Source organism: Mustela lutreola, chromosome 1, assembly GCF_030435805.1.
Source record: "Mustela lutreola isolate mMusLut2 chromosome 1, mMusLut2.pri, whole genome shotgun sequence".
In the NCBI taxonomy this organism is placed as follows: Eukaryota; Metazoa; Chordata; class Mammalia; order Carnivora; family Mustelidae; genus Mustela; species Mustela lutreola.
The window spans coordinates 227682827-227688950 of record NC_081290.1 but is presented as its reverse complement, the minus strand read 5'-3'; positions in this window follow the sequence as shown (position 1 = coordinate 227688950).

Genomic DNA, 6124 nt, shown 5'->3' with positions numbered 1-6124 from the left:
GCTCAGAATGGAGTGTGCTTCAGGATTCTCTCCCTCTGCCCCTTCGCCATTTGCATGCTCATAGGCACGCTCTCTCTCTTAAATAAATAAATAATTTTATAAAAATAATCCCCTTAGGGCCGCCTGGGTGGCTCAGTGGGTTAAGCCACTGCCTTCGGCTCAGGTCATGATCTCAGGGTCCTGGGATCGAGCCCCGCATCGGGCTCTCTGCTCAGCACAGAGCCTGCTTCCTCCTCTCTCTCTCTCTGCCTGCCTCTCTGCCTACTTGTGATCTCTGTCTGTCAAATAAATAAAATCTTTAAAAAAATATAATCTCCTTAGTCCAAAGCAATGTATGAAATACCATGAAAATACACAAGGTATCCATACATAGCAGAGCTGAGGAAAACACTGCAGTTAGGTGTATTAGTCAGGGCTATCCAGGGAAATAGAAGCATAGAAGATAGGTAGGTCGGTAGGTAGATAGATAGATATTAAACTCCTATAACAGACCAAGTGGCTTATAAACAGCAGAAATTTATTTCTCACAGTTCTGGAGGCTGGGAAGTCCAAGATCAAGGTGCAGAGAGATTTACTGACAGGCGGAAGCTCACTTCCCAGTTGGTACACCGCTGCTCACTGAGTCCTCACATGACCCAAGAGGCAAGGGAGCTTTCTAGGGTCTCTTATAAGACACTAATCCCATTCATTAGGATTCTACCTCATGACCTAGTTACCTCCCAAAGGCCCCACCTTTGTATTAACATGACTTTGAGGGTTAAGATTTCAACTTGTGAATTTGGGGCAGGGTCGGGGGTGGTGGTGAAGACTCACAAATCCAGTCTATAGCAGTAGGAAAAGCAAATATGAATCTGGAATATCTATCAATTCCTGTGGGATAAATTACTGCTTCTTCCCTTATGGAAAGGATCCAGTGTGTGGTAGAATGATTGCAAAATTGGCCTGATGCTCCCCCTCTCTGTATGTATGCCTCTTGAAATGCAACTTTGAAGCTGCTTCCATTAAGAGATGGAATTTGTGTCTCCATCCTTTGAATTAGGCGGGTTTCATGACTAGCCAATAGAAAATGGCAGAAGGGACAGCGTGACAGTTTTCTATCTAGGCCTCAGGTCCATCTACATACACATTCTCCAGACATTTTTGTTTGATTTTGGAACCCTACCATTGCCGTGAGAATCATCCCAACCTATACTGCTGGATATTGGGTGACCAGATAAAACAAACCAAGTGACCAAGCTGAGGTCATCTTAAACCAGCCCACCCCAGCTGATCCACCATCTGACCACAGATGCATGAGGGAGCCCAACCAAGACCATAAGAATTGCCCAATCTGTGGTTTTGTGAGAAATAATTAATGATTATAGCCTTAAGGCATTAAGTTTGGAAATCAGAAAGTTGTCATGTGGTCAAACAGTCCCTAAGATGTAGATTTGCAATACTGGTTTCTGCTAGATTCAGCTGGTAAGAAGACAAGTCCAAATCGATTTAGATAGCTTATTGTTCACAGCATAGCAAGGCAGCATGAACCTCGTGTTTCCATTGGTTCCCTTTGCCCCCCAAGCACCATGGAGGTGATGCAGGTGAACACAATGCACACAATAGGTCTGTAACACAGATGAAGAACACCGAGTTTAGGAAACCATCAATCTCAAAAGGGGAATGCTAGCAAACTTGCCCTCTGGAGAGAGACGTTATTATACTGGTCAGGAAACAAGTCTGCCTTCCAGCCCAGTGGAGACACTTTTTTTTTTTAACAAAGATTGTATTTATTTGAGAGACAGAGAGAGAGTACTAGAGCAGGGGGACAGGGAGAAACAGACTCCCTGCTGAGCAGGGAGCTGGACACGACACAGGGCTCAATGCCAGGACCCTGAGATCATGACCTGGGCCGAAGGCAGATGCTTAACTGACCAGCCATTTCGGCATCCCAGTAGGGGCTGTTTTTTTAATCATTCTGAAATAGCTCCAGGATTGAAGGGTGATGTCAGCTTTATTATTTTTTTTAATATTTTATTTATTTATTTTGACAGAGAGAGATCACAAGTAGGCAGAGAGCCAGGCAGAGAGAGAGAGGGAAGCAGGTTCCCCGCTGAGCAGAGAGCCCGATGTGGGGCTCGATCCCAGGACCCTGAGATCATGACCTGAGCTGAAGGCAGAGACTTAACCCACTGAGCCACGCAGGCGCCCCTCAGCTTTATTATCTTTATGACTATTATTTATTTAAATTTTTCTAAGTGAGGAAATCTCCTCTCTACCTCTAAGCAGATTTGCGAACATCCTCAAAGTTGTCAATGCCATTTGCTTAGAAATGTCAGCGTTACTCCCAATGGTTTCTTACAGAGTAGCACAGCTAACTGATTTGCAGTGCCATCAACCTATCACTAAGAAGTGTCTAATTCCACACCACCCCTCTCCCCATCCTGCAGATATAATACCGGGTTGGTCTCTGCTGTTGGACATCCATCCATAAGGAGCCAGACCAGCTCTGGTGAAAGAAAATCTATACTGTAGAGCCCATGCATAGCTATTATGTCCACCATTTTCATGATTCCACTGAACAAACACTGGGGAGCTGGAAAAAGAGGCTGGCTGATATCCATAGGTTCTATCATTGTGTCCATTTATTTTTTTAGAGCCTTTTCTAGAATGGATGCCCTCTGGTGGGCATTTGTAAGAAACACAGATAACAGATACTTTCACCATTTCAAGAACACACCAACTCCTCAAGCCTTCTTTTTTTTTTTTCTTTTAAGATTTTATTTATTAGTTTGACAGAGAGAAAGTAGATGGAGAGGCAGCCAGAGAGAGAGAGAGGGAAGCAGGCTCCCCGCTGAGCAGAGAGCCCGATGCGGGACTTGATCCTAGGACCCTGAGATCATGACCCGAGCCAAAGGCAGCGGCTCAACCCACTGAGCCACCCAGGCGCCCCTCCTCAAGCCTTCTTGTCACTGATCTTCCACTCTAGGACTTTCCAACTCTAGGAAACAGAGGAACGGGGAGGACCAGCTTCCCAGGACACTGATCACAGCAGAAATGGATGGCAGAGGGGAATAGGAAAGAATGGGAAAATAGAGAATTAAAAAAAAAAAGGAGGTCCTCTAAGACAATGGAGACCTGAGAACCTGGCAGAGTGCTATGAGCTAGTGTGCCTCAGTGGGGCACTCTCACAGGTTTCAGTCTTTGTGTTTTCTTTTGGCTTACAATGACAGTTATATTTACCACTCATTTTTAGGTTTTCCTCCTCTGACTCTAATTCTCTGTAGTTAATCCCAATATATTAGGAAAAGTATCTTTTTGGATATTTCTTTTTTTCATAGCCCTTTAAGCCCCACAACCTTAAATCCTTTTTTTTTTTTTTTGAGCACAGATTAAATTAAATTGCATTGCATTAAATGAGTATTCTCCTTCCCAATAATTTTAAACCTCTATAAATATAATTTTTGTCACTGTATAACATTGCATTATATAAAGGTAATATAATATGCTTGACTTATTTCCCATTGTTTAGCTTTTATAATTTAAGTGGGATGAAAATAGTATGTTATGTTAACTGTATTATGGATTGGAAATGGGGAGGGGATATTGAAATTGCCTTTATTTAATAAAATAATTTGATAAATGGCTCACAAAGAAGGTCAGATCCTAAGGGCTTGCCTGCAGGTTAAAGCCAAAGCAATAAAAGAGGTAGATAACCAGAATGTGGTCTTCTCTTAGCAAATGACAAAAGCACAAGAGGGCTGATGGAAACTTGGCATGCCTCTAAAGCCCGAGTTTAGAACTGGCGCAGTCACTTTGCTGCATATCCCATTGGCCAGATTAAGTCATGAAGCCAAGCGTGAAGTCACTGGGATGGGAGGATTACTCTCACCTACAGAGAAGCATGGCAAGAACAGGGAGGGAAGAAAAAATAGGAAACAAATACAGTCTGCTAGAAAGCCCCTAGTGATGGAGGTGACTTTAAGAAGCGATGAGACCAGTCCTCAATTTGAAGTTATTTGCATTTCTGTCTAGTAAACTCTCTCTCCTTTATGTGCCTATACTTGCCACAGTCAACTGTGTGCACAAATAGCTCATGGGAGTGGCATTTGTAAAAATTCGGAAAAAGATGTGTGTGTTCCATCTGGGTGAGCATTGTGTAGAACAGCGGTAAACAAGCTCAGGACATCTAGATGATCCATGAATCCAGCAGGAGCAAAGAACCAGGATTGACCAGAAGACAACGAGCTATCTGGGAACCGTACAGAAATCTTGAGGAGGACGCAGACCTTTACATAATTTGCAAAATTGAGACTTTAAGCAATCCTATTTAGATCTTACAGAACAGAGTGTCTCCTGGTAATCTAATCTCATAAATGTGATTCCTAATCAAAGAGTATAAACTTTTTTTCAGGTTCTTGATAAATAATGTTGAATTGGTTCATGATAAAAAGGTCAAATAGACATTCAGGATTTTTTTCACTTAAAATTGTTGGCCATATTAAATACTAAAAGGAAAACATGAAAAATGTTTTTTTTTCTTTTTTTTCTTTTTTTTTAAGATTTTATTTATTTATTTGACAGAGAGAGATCACAAGTAGACAGAGAGGCAGGCGGAGAGAGAGAGAGAGAGGAGCAGACTCCCTGCTGAGCAGAGAGCCCCATGCGGGGCTCGATTCCAGGACTGTGAGATCATGACCTGAGCTGAAGGCAGCGGCTCAATCCACTGAGCCACCCAGGCGCCCCCATGAAAAATGTTTTGAAAACAAAAAATATACAAGCAGATGTGGTTATTGAATTATTACACTCATTGGAAATGATTGTTCTGAGCAATTCTGTGTTTAAATCTGAAACTCCCTGACAGCAATAATGTCTCAAACCTTGGAAATTAACCTTGATCTCCAGTCCCAGGGAAATGAGGATGGCTGGTCACCTTACTAGGCAGGATGGGGAAGGGGCCATCTATCCCAGACCTGGACTTAGAGAAGGATGATGTCTACTATGTCCTCCTTAGAGTTGCATTATTACTGTCTTTGGTTCAGAAGCAGAACCTGAAACAGAGACTCCTGTGCCAGTGGTTTATTGAGGATGTGCTCTCAGGGGATGGAGAGTGAGAAAAGTAGGGTATACAGCAGAGGTAGAATGCTGAGTAAGAATATGGTGTCAGATGAAGACTGACTCCAGCCTGATCCCACAGGGAGCACTAGAACACAAGCTGCACCAGAGTTGATTCCTCCTTGAGGTGAGGGCTCAGTCTTCCATACCTCCCCACAAGCAAGATGGCAATTCTTTTTTAGAGCAGGCCTCAAAGTTAGGGTACATCAGAATCACCGGGGGGGGGGGGTGCTTATTAAAACAGACTGTTGGGTCAACTCTCAGAGTGTCTGATTGGATACATCTGAGAATTTGTATTTCTAAGAAGTTCCCATGTATTGCTGATGCTGCTGGTCCAGGGACCATACTTGTCCTAGAGAAAAAGACAGCTGTGAGGCTTTAGAAGTCAACACTCACAGTACCTGGGAAAGGAGATCTGAGTGACATCTACTACAGGTATGAACTTGGCATCTTCCTCATTAAGGCATATTAACTGGGCGAGAGGATTGGACCACACACCAAGCCTGGGTAGACTACATTTTCAGATCATTTTATCTAGATTCATGGTACTCTGTTACCTTCCTGTTATCATCTGCCATCTCCAGTCAAAGTATTGTTGAAACATTCCAACTCATCTCAGCCTTGCCATTTGGACTTGAAGGGAAGGATCTGACAGGTAGGGGAGGCTTTAAAGAGGCCGCAGCTGCACCTCACTAGGCACAGTGGAATCAGCTGCAATGAGTAGAAAGTCCTCAACAGGGAAATAATTATTCGGGGGTAAGGGGGAGTTGTTTGATTTTTCTTTTAATTAAAGTAAGACGAATATTTTTTTAAATTTATTTGACAGAGAGATCGAAGTACGCAGAGAGGCAGGCAGAGAGAGAGAGGGGGAAAGCAGGCTCGTTGCTGAGCAGAGAGCCCGATGTGGGGCTCGATCCCAGGATCTTGGGATCATGACCTGAACCGAAGGCAGAGGCTTAATCCACTGAGCCACTCAGGTGCCCCAAGTAAGACGAATTTTGAAGGCAACTTTTTTTTTTTTTAAAGATTTTAT